Source organism: Phoenix dactylifera, unplaced genomic scaffold, assembly GCF_009389715.1.
Source record: "Phoenix dactylifera cultivar Barhee BC4 unplaced genomic scaffold, palm_55x_up_171113_PBpolish2nd_filt_p 002377F, whole genome shotgun sequence".
Taxonomy (NCBI): domain Eukaryota; kingdom Viridiplantae; phylum Streptophyta; class Magnoliopsida; order Arecales; family Arecaceae; genus Phoenix; species Phoenix dactylifera.
The window spans coordinates 13,650-31,123 of NW_024069608.1; the positions used below are offsets into that span (position 1 = coordinate 13,650).

General features: G+C 39.2%; 1 long non-coding RNA gene across 4 annotated transcripts; it reads left to right on the plus strand.

The window, feature by feature from the left end:
• The first annotated feature begins 212 nt into the window (after positions 1–212).
• On the plus strand, positions 213–4,509 carry LOC120109557. Of its 4 annotated transcripts, XR_005510394.1 has the most exons (10): positions 214–441; positions 546–905; positions 1,638–1,677; positions 1,814–1,894; positions 2,218–2,320; positions 2,435–2,524; positions 2,623–2,718; positions 2,928–2,995; positions 3,078–3,134; positions 4,020–4,509. It is a non-coding gene; the product is annotated as an uncharacterized LOC120109557 (long non-coding RNA). The 4 variants fall into 4 exon arrangements; XR_005510393.1 differs by having other exon boundaries at positions 213–905; XR_005510395.1 differs by lacking the exon at positions 3,078–3,134 and having other exon boundaries at positions 215–905.
• The last annotated feature ends 12,965 nt before the right edge of the window (positions 4,510–17,474 follow it).

Sequence of the window (17,474 nt, forward strand, 5' to 3'; positions counted from 1 at the left end):
GCTTATTAAGAGCGTCGGCAATTTAAAGGAATAGACGACGCTTAAAAGCGTCGTCACAGCCCTCTAGCGAAATCGTCGCTGGAAGGGGTGGAACTGGACCTAGAACGACGCTTTTAAGCGTCACTTTTGGCCCTTGGATAACACGACGCTTATAAGCGTCGAATATACCCGACGCGTAGAAGCGTCGATATAGGACGACGCTTATAAGCGTCGTCTAAGGGTAGAATCCCTCAAAACTCAGCGCCCGACCCCGATCGAACCCTCATTCTGCGCTGGCTACTTCCCCTATTTCTCCTCTCCGGCTTCCGTCTTCCTCCTCTCCGGCACTGCCCTAGTCAACCGTCTTCCTCCTCTCCGGTGCCGACCGTCGGATTCCAAGCCTCCTCTCCTCCTCCCTCCTCTCCGGCGCCGACCGACCAACCCCGATCTCTTCCACCTGAGGTATTTTTCTCCTCCTCCCTCTTCTCCCTCCTTCTCGCTTGTTCTCCTCCTTCTCCGCCTCTTCTTGTTCGTGTGTTCGTGGGTGTTTTTCTCTTTTTTTACAGATTCTCTAGCTTTGCCTCCGCCCGAGGATCTCCTCCTCCTCCCTCCTCTCCGGCGCCGTCCGAGCATCAGCAAAAGAAGTTACGGGCAGCTGGGAGTCGTTGTCCGCCACCGACTCCCGATTAAGGGGCTGCCGCTTTCAGCAAAAAAAAGAAAAAAAATAAGGGGCTGCTGCTGGGTACGAGATCGCGCGGCCCGTGGAACCGCAGGCGGTCAGATCTGGATCTCGCTCGGAAGCAGCAGTCCAAAGCGCGTCGTTCGGGCTTCGCCTATAAATTGGGGGTTCCTCCTCCCCAACTCCCGTGTCCACTCCGAGGCCGGGAACAAAGCGCCAAAGATTCTTCTCGCATCTTACCCCAGAGGTGTGATCTCGTCGTTCCTCGTTTTTCTTTAGGCCATGGAGAATGAGTTCTGTTATTTGATTTTTTGCCTTGAATTTAATTCAGTTTTGTGCTCCTTTCTACTGGATCGGGGACGACTCTATGGTTTTTTATTTTTTTTGGGTTTTTTCGGTTTCTGATTAATTTTTGGAATTTTTTTCCACTTGAAATGGCTGGATCTGGTGCATTTACTTGTTTTAGTGCTACTCTGTTATTTCTTCGCGCTCTCTTGTGTATTTTACCTTGAAAAACCTTTGTCTGTTCCGTTTAGTTGCTTTCAGTTTTTCGTTGTCTGGAAATGGCTGGATTTGGATGGTTTCCTGTTATATTAGTTTACTAGAACTTTTCTTGATTCGCGTGAAATGATTTGATACCTCCTCTCTCGGGCTCATTTGGATTTTGATGAACATAGTTATTTACACTATCTTTGCTATCTTTTATTTGACTCATTTATTTGCTATCTTTGCACTAACATAGTTATGGCTATTCTTTTACATCAGCAAAAGAAGATATACTTTTACTGCCGTAGAAAGTTGAAGTTATGATCATTGAAGTTATGACAAAGAGACTAGAAACATATATATTGCAAAAAAAAAAAAAAACCATCTAACCTCATATGTCCCATTAGGAGTTATATTGTACTGTTATAAAAAAAAAAACTACGGTAGCCATCTTCTAAAAATCTTACATCTTGTCTGATATATATCTTCTCAGGGATGAAGGTGAGCTGGTGAGGTCCGCTGCTGTTCGGTTGGTGAGTTGTTAGTTTATAGTTAGACAATTTTCTTTGCATGCCATGGATTATCATCTCTTTTCAAAATTTATCGGGCTTTAATAATCGTTCTATATTGCTAAAAGTTGGCATAATTTGCATGATTTTTGGTGGTTAGGTCAGTAAGTGCGGCCAGATGTTTGCAGCGAGCAAAGAGAGAACAGCAAACACTGAGAGAATTGATGTGATCTTTGTTCAGGTATTTGTGTTTGATGTGAAAATTGTTGCCTTTAGCATGCTGTCATTAAAATACTCGTATGAACTGCACACTTACAAGATGCCAAATTGACCATTAAAAAAAGTTGATATGCTGTGATAAAATTCATCTCAGATAGTTGTCTGTCATCACGGTGTCTGATACATAACTTATAACTATTTTACTTCTCTTTTTGATTTTTTTTATTTGCTTGGTTCATTGCGTGCCAAATGCTTGTTAATTTAAGTCTTGCTTTTAATATCTGTTTCTATGCAAAGAATGCTTTAGACACTGGTATTTAAAAAGTGCTCTACATGATATGGCAGGTTTGTACCTACTATAACTACTCTCACAGGGAGCTTTAGAAGCATGAGGGCTTGGATTCCCAAGCACCAATCAATGCAACTTAAAAACACAAAAACAACTCAGGTGATACTCATAGTTCGGATCATCTAATATCTTAATTCAGAAAAGGAGAGCAAAAGGAAGCAGAAATTAAAGAAGAGACAATGCAATTGGGCTCTAATTTTAAGAACATTGCAGATTCAGCATATCAATGGACTTCCCAAAGACTGGGAGGAGAAAAGGAATAGAGCCTGTCAACTCGTCTCAAGAGTTCCATACTACAACAATGTAGGCCCTTAAAATTACCATCCTGAATTTTGGATGCGAATCTTTTACCTTGATATGCCACATCCATGCTATATTTTACCTCCTAATCTCATTTTTAGGTTACAAGGCGATATGAACTCGATTTCAGAGAGAGGGCAGGAAGAACAGGTCCCAGAATTCAGGCGTTAGCGAAAAATTTTCAGCTGATCATGGAGGTACCTTCTTTCTTGTTCTGCAAAATCCTCGATTTTCAATAAAACTATACAATTGTATATATAATTCGTATCATGTTAGGTTTTCGATTTGTAGTAAACTTGCAGCGTCCTGCGTCTGTTAATAGTTTGCTAGACTGTTATGCGTATTTAGAATTTTCTGTATCGAGTTTCTCCGAAAGATCTGACTTACGCTTTCATGGAATGGGTAGGAGAAAGGAAGACAAACAATTCTACAACTTGGTAGGATTGGGAAGTCGAAGTATCTAATGGATTATAGGTAAATAAGTACCCATACTTGCGGTTGCTTGTTTGTAGATTTATGTAAACAGAAGTATAAACACCAAATTTCTGTTCTGCAGATACCCCTTGACTGGTTACCAAGCATTTTGCATTTGTCTGCAGATTAATATCAACTGGTAGTCTCTGGCATTCATTTTTTAAATATCATGAGCAATTAGAAGCACTTCTAAACTTGATTGGTTTTTACATGGATACTTTCTATGCTATTTCAATGAAATACGAGGATTCTTTGTAGTATATTATCACATTTGTCAGATGCCTTTTTCTTGAACTTTTCTAACGAGAATTGCATGATTACTAGCTAAAATGAATGTGCCAGTCCAATCCCATGATAATATCATATTAGTTGCGATGTAATCTTGTATGGTGCATGCTGATATAGTGGCCCTAGCCGATGACACCTCGCGTCTGAACCGGATGAACACATATTTGTTGGGGGGAGTTGATGTTATAGTCAAGTATGTGTTAGAAGGTCATGATCGTGGAGTCAATTGGGCGTCATTCCATCCAAACCTTCCTCTTATTGTTTCTGGGGCTGATGATAGGCAAGTAAAGTTGTGGCGAATGAATGGTAAATCCTCTATGGCCATGTCAAGATGTCGACTTTGATAATTCATATACAAAATAAGTACACTATAGAAATGGAAATTTAGTGCTAAAACTGGTTTGAGTGTTTGGACATACCAAAAAATTAATATAATTTGTGATGCTGCATGGCTATAGAAGGTTAACTTATGGTCTTATTGATTCTGTTTAGATTGCTTTAAGAGAATCAGAAATTTCTTGGAGAACTTAGAACTAGAATTTTCAATGTAAAGCATAATTATCATATTTAGTTGTTTTATCCTTCCTTGCATGCTAACAATCACTATCTTCTGTCCATTTTCTATGTAATTAAACGACTGCTATGAAGAAGTTTGGTTGTTGGAACCTACAAGTTTTTCTAGTCAAAGAAATAAAACATACAAAGGATCTAATCAGATCTACTTTTTATTTGGCAGATACGGAGGCTTGGGAAATGGACACGTTGAGAGGGCACACGAGCAATGTATCCTGTGTTATATTCCATACGAGGCAAGGCATCATTGTGTCCAACTCCGAGGATAGAAGCATTTGCATTTGGGATGCTACAAAGCGTACCGCTCTTCAGACATTTCGGCGTGAACACGACCGTTTCTGGATTCTCGCTGCACATCCGGAGATGAAGCATTTGAGACCCTTCAAGAATGCTGATATAGCTTCGGGGTTGTCCTTCTTGAGCTCTTAATAGGACGCCGGTATGTGGACAAGACTCGCCCGAGCAAGCAGCAGAGCTTGGTTGACTGGGCTCGCCCCAAGCTTAATGACAATATTGTAGAGATGATGATGCCGACCCTTGATACATATTGTAGATTGTGTACTTAGGAATTTGACTTGTATGTTTTTAGAATGTTTTTGAAGTACAATGTAATCAAATATGATAATATGAATGCAATCAAAGTTCTTGTTTGTGACTCATATTTTGTTATATATGTGATTCAGTGTATTTGTTTCTATTGTTTTGTAAGAATTTAATGTACAGAGTATTTAAAAATTACTGTTACAAAATTTTTTTTTTAAAAAAAAATTTAATGCCAACGCTTATAAGCGTCGGGAAATGCAACAGAAAAAAAAGCTAATGGCACGCCTTTAACGACGCTTTTAAGCGTCGGCCTAAACCCGTTGTAACCGACGATTCTCCCCGACGCTTATAAGCGTCGGAGTCTGATAGAAGAAACAACGCTTAAAAGCGTCGGGAAAAGCAAGCCTGTAACGACGCTTTTAAGCGTCGGCCTAAACCCGTAGTAACCAACCCTTCTCCCCGGAGTCTGATAGAAGAAACGACGCTTAAATGCGTCGGGAAAAGCAACCCATCTCGCCGACGCTTATAAGCGTCGGCGTATGATAAAAGGAACGACGCTTAAAAGCGTCGGCATAGACCAACGACGCTTTTTAAACGCGTCGGGTTAAACCCGACCCATGCCCACCTGCCCGACGTCTGAGCCACGCTTTGCGAAGCGTGGGCTTGGAATTCGCCGACGCTTATAAGCGTCGGTATAGACCAAAAAAAGCGTCGGGAGATTTCCTTTCTTTTGTAGTGTTTGTCTCAGTGGAACATGGTGAGAGGCTTTCAGTTTCCAAAGACTGATTCGTGTGAGGAAATATGACATGGTTCACCTGCAACTAGGGGACAAGAAGTCACTTCATCAGGATAGACATTCAGCAGCAAGACTGGGGAACCTAGATTAAGCAAAGATGATGCCTAATGATATAATAATTCTGCATCAGCCACAACCTACTCAGGCGATGTGACACCAGTAGTCTTGGTTCTAAGCATAATGAGTTGAGTACCTGACATGCAAACAACCTTCAAGGTCATAGTTAGCATGCTCTGTCCATTTCAAGATGTTGTAAGCAGTATCATAGGAAATTATATGCATTCCCTGGAATCTAACTGAAATAAGTGTAAACCAGGGTTCTTCATGAACTGCTAGAGGCAAACTAATGCATTTTGAGGCAGCTTCCGGGGCATGTAGAGCGCGCTCGTTTTTTTTTTTTTTTTTTTTTTTGATAAATCGAATTTATTATGCCAATCTAGTATAAATACATTCATGGAAATCAGAAAATAAAATACATGCAAAATTAGAAAAAATACCTGTCGTAGTAGTCCACATTATAGTCTTTATATAATTGGCCACATATGCCGCCATCCATTCTATAGCGCTGTTAGCTGCTCTATAAACATGTTCCATCACATATGAGCTAAAGTTGGACCTAGGAGCGTAGGTAGCTTTGTGCTCAGACCCACCCCCTCCCGGCATTGGGACAAACAATTCGATAGAAAAATCTAATCTTGACCTAGAACCTGCAAGCTTTAATCAACCAAAGTTTGATCCAATGAAGGAAACTAATTATGATCAGCCCCCGACCTAATGTTAACACTCCAAAAATTAATCTGCCTATTCCAGAATTACAGATAAGAGATTATAGCAAAACCTGAAAGGCAGTAGGAATTGTCGAGAAAACATATATATTAGTGGTCATGCGGTTTAATCTCATGGAACCAAAGTAGAAAACTGGGCAAGGTTTGATATAGTAAACTGCATCCTAGAACAAAATGTTTGAATGCATAAACATGTTATGGGGTAAATTTATCAATACTACAATATTAAAATTCTGAGATAAATAAAAACAATGCAAACATAATTTGTATATAACCACTTACAATGATTCGAATGTCAATTGAACTTGATAACCGAGTCTTGTGTTTAACACAATTTCCTTAAGACAAATTCGTCTCCCTCTCGGTGCTTAAGGTTTGTATAGACGTTTGTCTCCCAGGATAAAACGGTATGAAACCTCTTGAAGATGAAGCACTACAATCTTCAAGCCTTGTTTGAAACTCAATGCTTAGTACTCAATTAGGGGAATGGGCTGGAAGGAATAAAGAAACAAGTGCAGAGAGAGAGAGAGCAAATCAGAAAATCTGTTTGCAACTTCAAAAAATGATCCTGCAGATTTCTAGAGAGATGCAGATTTCTGGAGTGAAGGATAATTATATATTACAACCGAATGGCAGTTATAGGAAGTTAATAAATTCTTTGAACAGACACAACTGTTGACAATTGACGGTTTTAAAAACTGAAATCTGCCACTATATAAACCATTTACTGAAATATGTTCTCCCAATGTAGGATCCATATTTTTCCATCAATAATCCATTACCAATTTGATACTTTGAAGCCAATTATCTAATTCACTACTTAACGAATTTGAGCATGTGAATATATCACATTATTCTACTCAAAGAGTAGAATACGTTTCCTGTTGGACCTGTTCAATTAAACATGTGGGTCCTACATTTAATTTGGCTTAAAAACTTAACTCCCATAATGCTCAATATTCTAACAATCCCCCACATGAATTGGAATTGGCTGAAGAAAACAAATTTCAAATACAGACATAGAGAAAGACATTGAGTACTAATGAAAGTAACTGCATCGAGATAGGTAGCTTTTGGCCTTGAACCTTCCTTAGTAAAAACTATTGGATTTACTTGGCTAACCAGTGGACGAGATGCCTTGAACTGTTCAGCCGTTCGTGTAAATCAAGACAATAGAAATTACACAGCTTCCTTTCGAACATTGTTATTTCTTACTTTGTGTTCATTTTGGCCCTGAACACCACCTGGTTCTGCAAATGTTTTAGAGAACTTAGCCTTACTCATTCCCATAGAAGCGGCCCCTTCACACTCACATAGGTGATTTCCATTTAAGAGTATCCTGCCATACTCAACCTGACTTAATCAGGTATATGAAAACCATTAAAAGCATAGCTTACCCTAATAACCTCTACAGGCGCACTAATATCTCAGGAGTGGGTTTTAGTGCTCTTTGTTGTCACACATAATTCGGTTGTCCCTTTGAACCTAGTTCTTGGGATCTCCAGTCAGCTAGGTTGGGTTACCATTATTGTGACTTTCAATTTATAGGCTTCAACCCCATTCCTCTTGATGAGCAATTTACCTGCTCTCTATTTAAACCTTTTGTAAGTGGATCTGCGATATTATCCTTTGACTTCACATAGTCAACAGTGATAATTCCGTTAGAGAGCAATTGTCTAATGGTATTGTGTCTACGACGTATATGTCTAGACTTACCATTATACATATTACTATGTGCCCTTCCAATTGCTGATTGGCTATCACAATGTATGCATATTGCAGGCACCGGTTTTGGCCACATCGGGATATCCTCTAAAAATTGGTGAAGCCATTCTGCTTCTTCTCCAGCTTTATCTAAAGCGATAAACTCAGATTCCATGGTCGATCTAGCTATTAAAGATTGTTTAGAGGATTTCCAAGAAACTGCAGCACCTCCCAAGGTAAAGACATATCCACTTGTGGATTTTGTATCTTTAGAATCAGATATCCAGTTAGCATCACTGTATCCTTCAAGTACAGCTGGATATCTTGTAAAATACAATCCATAATTCATGGTATATCTTAGATATCTTAAAACCCTGATGATTGCCTTCCAGTGATCATATCCTGGATTACTCGTATATCTACTTAGCTTGCTTACAGCATAAGCTAAATCTGGCCTTGTGCAATTCATCAAATACATTAAACTACCGATTATACGAGAATATTCAAGTTGAGATATGCCGGTACCAATGTTCTTCATTAAATGAAGATTTACGTCAATAGGTGTTCTAGCCTGACTTTTGTCATCCTTATTAAATTTTTCAAGAATTTTCTTAATGTAATGTGACTGAGATAAAATCAGTCCTTCTGATGTCTTTGAAATCTTGATTCCTAAAATGACATCGGCAACACCCATATCTTTCATATCAAACTTATTCATTAACATTCTCTTTGTAGTTTTAATAATTTCATTATTACTACCGAGAATAAGCATATCATCAACATAAAGGCATACAATGACGTATCCATTATGAGTATTCTTGACATATACACATTTGTCACACTCATTTATTTTAAACTGATTTGACAACATAACACTGTCAAATTTCTCATGCCATTGCTTAGGTGCTTGTTTTAATCCATACAAGGATTTAACAAGTCTACACACCTTTTTCTCTTGTCCAGGTGACACAAACCCTTCTGGTTGTTCCATATAAATTTTTTCATTTAATTCACCATTTAAGAATGCTGTCTTAACATCCATTTGATGTATCTCAAAATTATGCAATGCTGCAATGGCAATTAGCATACGTATGGATGTTATCCTAGTTACTGGTGAATATGTATCAAAATAGTCTAATCCTTCCATTTGCTTAAAGCCCTTAGCTACAAGCCTGGCTTTATATTTATCAATGGATCCATCTGCTTTCAACTTTTTCTTGAATATCCATTTACAACCAAGTGGTTTACTTCCAGGTGGAAGGTCCACTAGTTCCCATGTATGGTTTTGCAGTATGGATTCAATTTCATTGTTCACAGCTTCTTTCCAAAAAGGAGCTTCAGGAGTAGACATAGCTTCATTGAACGTTCGAGGATCATTTTCTAACATATATGTTAGAAAATCAGGACCAAGAGACTTAGCTATTCTTGCCCGCTTGCTACGCCTAGGTTCATCTTCATTGTTTATAGGACCTTGACCTATATTCTCTTGATGATTACTAGTAGTAGCATTATGAGTTCTTTTTGATGAACTCGAAGCTTCTGCATCATTCTTATAAGGAAAAATATCCTCAAAAAATGATGCATTTCTAGATTCTATAATCGTATTCACATGTATATCAGAAATATCTGATTTATAGACTAGAAATCTATATGCACTACTGTTATGTGCATATCCGATGAAAATGCAATCAACAGTTTTTGGTCCTATCTTAATCCTTTTGGGTTTAGGGACTGCAACTTTAGCTAAGCACCCCCACACTCTTAAGAATTTATAAGAAGGAGCTCTTCCTTTCCATAATTCATAAGGTGTCTTTTCAATTTTCTTATGGGGTAACTTATTAAGAATGTAGTTTGAGGAAAGTAACGCTTCCCCCCACAAGTTCTGGGGTAATCCAGAGCTTATCAACAAAGCATTCATCATTTCTTTTAAGGTTCGATTTTTACGTTCAGCAACACCGTTTGATTGAGGTGAATATGGAGCTGTAGTTTGATGAACAATGCCATGTTCTGAACAAAGCTCATCAAAAGGTATATCATATTCTCCACCTCTATCACTACGTATGACCTTTATCTTTTTGCTAAGTTGATTTTCAACTTCATTCTTATAATGTGTAAACATGTCGATTGCTTCATCTTTACTTCTCAATAAATACACATAACAAAACCGTGTGCAATCATCTATAAAAGTAACAAAGTACTTTTTTCCACCTCTTGTTTGAACAAATTTTAAATCACAAATATCAGTGTGAATTAAATCAAGAGGTTCAGAACTTCTTTCAACAGATTGGAAAGAAGATCTAGTTAACTTTGATTCTACACATATTTGACATTTATGATTAGAATCAATGTTAAACTTAGGCAATAGGTCCATATTAATTAATCTACGAATAGAATTAAAATTAACATGCCCTAGCCTACCATGCCATATGTTTGGGGAGTCAACCATATAAATAGAAGATGATGCTTTATTGTCATTAACAATCTCCTTTCGGAGTACAGTCATTACATTCATCTTAAAGAGCCCATCGCTCATATAACCCTTCCCCACATACACATCATCCTTAGTTAGTACAATCAGACACAAAAACCAATTTAAAACCATTCCTACTCAGCAAAGAACCAGAAACCAAATTCTTCCTAATGTCTGGCACATGCAGCACATTATTCAAAGTCAGTTCCTTTCCAGAAGTCATCTTCAGAATCACCTTTCCTTCTCCTTCAATCTTGGAAGTTGAGGAGTTTCCCATGTACAGTTTTTCTCCATGCTCTAGTGGTTTGTATGTTGAGAACATAGACCTATTTGAGCACACATGACGGGTAGCTCCAGTGTCCACCCACCATTCCTTAGGATTCCCTCCTACTAGGTTCACCTCAGAGACAACTGCAGATAAATTGATATCTGAAAACTCATCTGTGGTTTTGTTCATCATATTGACTTGTGGATGCTTTCTTGGGTTTTCGGCAATCCTTGGCTTGATGGCCTTTCTTGCCACAATTGAAGCAATTGCCATTGAACTTCTTTTTGTTCCCCTGTTTAGGTCCTTTTTCTTGTCCGAAGAACTTTCGCTTTTTTCCTTTATCTTTGTGTTCTATGACATTGGCCCTGGTCTCAATGGAGTATCCTCCAAGCTTCCTCTCAGAGGCTCTATTGTCTTCCTCTATCCTCAGCCTGACTATCAGGTCTTCCAGGTTCATCTCCTTTCTCTTATGCTTCAGGTAGTTCTTGAAGTCTTTCCACGAAGGTGGTAACTTCTCGATGGTACAAGCCACCTGAAAAGACTCACTTAAACTCATGCCTTCAGACATTATATCATGAAGAATTAATTGAAATTCTTGAACCTGGCTCACAACTGTTTTGGAGTCCACCATTTTATACTCCAGAAAACGTCCGACTATGAATTTCTTCAAGCCGGCATCCTCTGCCTTGTACTTTTTGTCCAAGGACTCCCACAATTCCTTTGCTGTTTTCATTGGACTATAAACATTATACAAAGTGTTGTCCAATCCATTCAGGATATAGTTCTTGCATAGAAAGTCTGACTTATTCCATGCTTCAACAACAGCCTCATCTTCACCATTCTTGCTTGGAGAATCCTCAGAGAGAAACTTAGCCAGATTCAAAGTGGTTAGGTAAAACAACATTTTCTGTTGCCACCTTTTGAAATCAAGCCCACTGAATTTCTCAGGTTTTCTCCATGAGTCACAGGCATTGCACTAGATGATGCCATTTTTTCAGTCACTGAATTGTACACAAAATTATAAGAGTATGAAATTTGTACAGTTCAATGGAAGAAATCTAAATTCACTGTAGATTATTAAAAATAAACTAAATATAATTTATACTGATTAACACAAATCGAACAAGTCCAATACTGTATAAACAATATTGACTTTAACTAAACTAGCTTGATATAGATACACTTAAAGAACTTTGACCAAAAAATAATTAACTATCCTTTCCTGCACTAACTGTATATATACACACACAACATAAATATAGGTTTGACTAATGCATGTGCATTAAAGTGATGAAGACTGATTAACAAGTGTTGGATAAAAAACAATTCAAAGTGTAAAAACACATGTAAGTAGATTAGCAAAACAATTCAGGAATGAGTTTAAAAAATCTGCACAAAATCAATGTGTGTGTCACGTTTCAGTATACCAGGAATGTAAGCAATACTGCAAACAAATTTCAGAAATCAAACTTTGTAAAAGTATATATAAATATAAACCTGCAGAATTATATATACTAAATAATACTATTGCACAAAAAAAAAAAACTGATAATATCAAAACTGTATAGATTTAGTGAAAATAGTTTAACACAGAAACTGTAATGCTACACAGATTATACTAGTGGTCAAATTTAATACTACACAGAACTGAGATACTGTACATAACATTGATAACAGAAATCTGTAAATTATAATTCTGCACAGATTTACAATTCTGTATTGCTGCACAGATGTAAAACTAGGCAGAAATCTGTTTATTAAACTGTACAGAGTCAAAAACTGTGCAGAAATTTGTTTAACAAAAATCTGTAACACAGAATTTTTATAATATGTAGTACTAATAAAACAGAAAGAAAGAGTTTGTCTTAAGATTGTTATGGGGTAAATTTATCAATACTACAATATTAAAATTCTGAGATAAATAAAAACAATGCAAACATAATTTGTATATAACCACTTACAATGATTCGAATGTCAATTGAACTTGATAACCGAGTCTTGTGTTTAACACAATTTCCTTAAGACAAATTCGTCTCCCTCTCGGTGCTTAAGGTTTGTATAGACGTTTGTCTCCCAGGATAAAACGGTATGAAACCTCTTGAAGATGAAGCACTACAATCTTCAAGCCTTGTTTGAAACTCAATGCTTAGTACTCAATTAGGGGAATGGGCTGGAAGGAATAAAGAAACAAGTGCAGAGAGAGAGAGAGAGCAAATCAGAAAATCTGTTTGCAACTTCAAAAAATGATCCTGCAGATTTCTAGAGAGATTCAGATTTCTGGAGTGAAGGATAATTATATATTACAACCGAATGGCAGTTATAGGAAGTTAATAAATTCTTTGAACAGACACAACTGTTGACAATTGACGGTTTTAAAAACTGAAATCTGCCACTATATAAACCATTTACTGAAATATGTTCTCCCAATGTAGGATCCATATTTTTCCATCAATAATCCATTACCAATTTGATACTTTGAAGCCAATTATCTAATTCACTACTTAACGAATTTGAGCATGTGAATATATCACATTATTCTACTCAAAGAGTAGAATACGTTTCCTGTTGGACCTGTTCAATTAAACATGTGGGTCCTACATTTAATTTGGCTTAAAAACTTAACTCCCATAATGCTCAATATTCTAACAGTTTTCCACCAAAATCTTTGCAGTTACCATTCGTATCCTAAGAACTCAGGTCGTATACTGGTGATGATGGTGGCCATAATTGCTATTACCCCCATACTAAAGTCCTCATGTGATATAAGTGGTTTTAAACAATGGAACGGTGTTATTTTGCTTATTACGAAGAATTAGTTTCTTGTATTGTATTCAGCATATGAGTGAAAAATTAAAGCTTCTATGATCTATCCCAAGATGAAAACAGTTTCTGATAAATTTGGCGGTAGACGAGACTCTTTCCAAGATCGAGACAAGATCAAACTTTGAAACGTCTCTCATCAATCCATTATTCCTTTTTGTTTTCTAGCCTCGTGATATTGAGAAATTTTAGACATAATGCGTTGACACCATCCATCCTCTTTCGAAACAATGGTTTTTTTTTTTTTTTTAAAAAAAAAAAGAACAGTCATGAATCAACTAAGCAGAACATATCAGGTCAGATATTTAAAATAGCAAAGATAAAATAGGTTGAAAGCCATGTACCTGTTTTGAGTTTTGGAGCAGACTGTGAATAGTTCAGTAGTTAGTGCTACTCTGATGTTTTTTATCTTTTAGCAGACCAAATGGTTAATATGAATGAAAACATCAGTTATGATTTGCAACTTCTTTCCATGAGAATTTATTTAACTGACTGGTTAGCCTATAGAGGAAAACATCAACAAAGGGAACGACCTATTTTTAACTTCTATTTTCTTCTGCTCTTAAGGTCATCCTTGAAGAGGAAAACTTCTTTAGGTCAAACTCGTGCCAGGGTTCCTTTTCCCTTGGCATCTGGTTTCATAATCAAAAAAGAAAAGTTTATTCCGTAGGACACCTTTGCATCCTGATTAGTAGTGAAATTATTTGACATATGAGCAAGGTGAATCAATTCAGGCGCGTATGAATAAATAGATTGATCGCATATTGTGATAACTTATCCCTGCTGATGAATTCTCTTTTTTATTTAGTCGGTCTAAGCAAATGATTGCTTTTTTATTTAGTAGCCCACCATGCCAGAAGGAAAATAAAATTGCTCGTTCTGTTTGGGCGATCTCAAGAAATATCCCTTTGAGCTGAACAGAGACCACAATCCTTTCCATCAAACAAGGCATTGTTCATCATATAAGCATTCCCTGGTACAAATGAATATCTGGCCAAATGCAATAAGAATGATCGAGATTTGAGCTTATGATGCATTTGAACCCTCGTATAGCACAAAGCCTATGATATATATTTCACGCACCTTCAGTATACTAATTTACAACTGCATATGATGAATACTTGCCATCTCTACCTATGAAACTCTAATAAAAAACCACTAGCCGAGAACCAACAAAGAAGCCGAGCTTTCTTTTGTTAAGCTTTCAAACAAACCCAATTCCATGCAACAAACCAAGCTTCACTTTAGAAAACGTAGAAATTTCTTAAAATCAGTAACAGATGCTCTAATAAAAACTTCAACGCTAAAACTGAAATGGAAAATTTCTATTATCCTTGTTTATTTAACAGCAGGATTTTTTGCAGTACAACCTGAACTGCAAATCTGAACCTCTTTACAGAATGGCGCTCAGACATTGGATGCCTTACTGGGTGCTCAAGTGAAAAACTCAGAAAGCTATACAACTCAGAACAGCTATATATACATATATATGTGATCAAATATACAAACTCAGAATGCGAAGATCTCACTTTATAATAAACAGCCAACACAGCAACTAGTGAAGCTTGATTTCTATGAACGAATATTATAAGATGAGATTAAATAGCATGGCAAGCAGCCTTGATCTTGAAACAATCCCAAGCTGAAACAATTATCTGTTCTTGAAGATTGAAGGATTCTGTCTTGAATATCATTAAGACTGGAAGCTCCAGGCGTCAGCTTTTTTCCAGTTTCAGTTTCCCCAGCAATGTCCTTGAGGGCGGATATGTCCTGTGATGCCTGAAAAGCAAAAGGCAAGCACTGAACTAAGTGCTGTAGCAAATCACAGTAGTAATACTTACTAGAATGTAATTGGAAATTAGATTTCCATGCCAAAAAACACCAGCAAATTGGAGGATGAGTCCACTCTTGGGAATTTTAAAAATATTAGGTCATCCTCTCGACACTATTCTCAGATGTTGGGCACTGAAGTTCCAATAAATGACAACAAAGATGCTTCAATAAAACTTTTATGTTAATTTAATCAATGGTGATCATCTGTGTCCCTCTTCCTATACATGTTCTCTTTGCTATCAAGAATGGGAGTATTTGATGATCTGATCAATCAGGTATGTCAAAAAAGCAAGTTTAGCAATTACCTGGAAAGAGATTTGGATAATAAGCTCAGCGGCGGTAAGGTCAAGACCAATGCCATCCATATGATGACCAAAAGATCCGCACCTGATATCGATGTTGACCCTACAAGAGGGAACTTTAGAAATCAGCATCCCTTTAAAGTAGTCAAACTTTATCAACTGATCAAAAGTTCAAATTTCAATATTTCAGAAACTACAATATGAAGAATAGTAGCCATAATATGATGGGTGATTGCGCCATTCTTCCTAGAAGAGAATGTAATAATGCAACAAAAGTGTGGAGTTTCAGAGATATAGAATATCTGTCATAACAGATCATGGAATGGGAAGATAATTGCCTGAATCACAGCTAAGAATATGAAGTGATTTTTCTTTGAAAATTATTTGGATCAGTGGAACACATACAGTAAATCTTTGCAAGTCACTTGATTTGTTCCGATCACCAAAAAATTTGGCTGATGAGATGGGTTTTGCATTCGAAAACTTCTGTCTTGCTTCATTACTTTCTGTTGGGGGAATAAGATTTTTCCCCCACGTGACACAAATGCCCCAAGAAGCCGCACAATCGCCGACCCTGAACAGCCGAAGTCGGAACGCCCGACCTCAAGACATCCGACTCTCGAGACCTCCGACCTAGGAAAGTCCTGATGCTCAAGGACTACCCTTGTCAGCCACCTACTACGGCCGTACTCCTCCGAGGTCCAACTGAGGACCATACCTGCCACTTGCTTCAGCATTTATTACGCATGGCCGCTGTAATCCTCCGGTTCACTCTACAATTAATGCGGATCTCCGGCTTACTCCACAATTAATGCGCATCTCCGGCTTACTCCACATTAATGCGGATCTCCGGCTTACTCTACAATTAATGCGGATCTCCGGCTTACTCTACAATTAATGTGGATCTCCGGCTTACTCCACCATTAATGCGCATGGCTCCTGACATCTACGGATCCTCGGCTCTCCACGGCAAGTTAGCCCAGCAGAGTCTGGTCACCCATGATAAGTCTCTGATCTCGGCCATACCTCCGACACCAATGCAATGATTCGCCTGGTAGCGTACTGGTTCGGGTCGTACGACGCCCTCACCGCCGACATCACACAATGATTCGCCTGACCGTGCGCCGACCTGAGCCACATGCCGAGCCGTACTATGGCCTCGCCCTGTTACATCACAGGTAAACCGACCCCCACCTATAAAAGGGAGCCTTGGCCTCTCAGGAGGGGGTTGGGAAATTCGCGCCTTAACAAGCACTGTTCATCTCCTCCTTACACTATCTGCCCCTCCCTGACGAGCTGTGGAGCGTCGGGGGCCGGGCCCGGGAAACCCCGGCACCGTTTTGGTCTGCAGGGCACCCAGACGGAGGACGCCGCCCGTCTGAATCGCGCGCTGCTGACCCGATCGAGATGCGCGCCGGCCCGTGAGAGGACCCCCAGCTCCCTCTCTCCGGCCACCCCAGATGAAGGACGCCGCCGCCGACTGGTCGCCGCCCGCCGTGGTGACCCGCAGCTCCCTCTCCCTCGACCGAAGATTGCCCCCGGGTCCAATTTCCAGCAACAGTTGGCGCTAGAGGAAGGGCCCGAGTAGCAGTCATGAAGTTGAGAAGTAAGGGAGCCTCCAACGTCTCCCGGCGTCCCCCGTAAAGTCCTGGACGCTCTGTCCAGAATTCTCCAACTCCGGCTGACCCAGTTCCTCAGGTCCAGCCGGAACAGTTCAACGCCTTAGTACAGCAAGTCCAGGCCCTGGCCGCCGCTGTTCAGGGCCTGCGACGCGAGGAAGCTTTACCAACGCTTCCCCGCGGGCCCAGGTCCCGCCGGAATTTCTTCCCAACGGCCCGGTTCTCCCCGGCCAGAATCTACATGGCTCCTCCAGAGCCAATAACGAAGAACGGACTTCCCCCAGAGAGAGCTACCGAGGGAGGATCTCAACAGAAGACTCCAGCCTTCTGAGGCTGAGTCAGCCCCGGACCGCCGTGAGCCGGCGCAAACCGCGGCGACAATCCCGCGGGTGGGGGAGCTCGACAGAAAGGTTGAGCACTTGGAGCGCCAAATTGCAGCGCTCCACAGTAAGAAGGCGAGGCAGGAGGGAGACTTTGA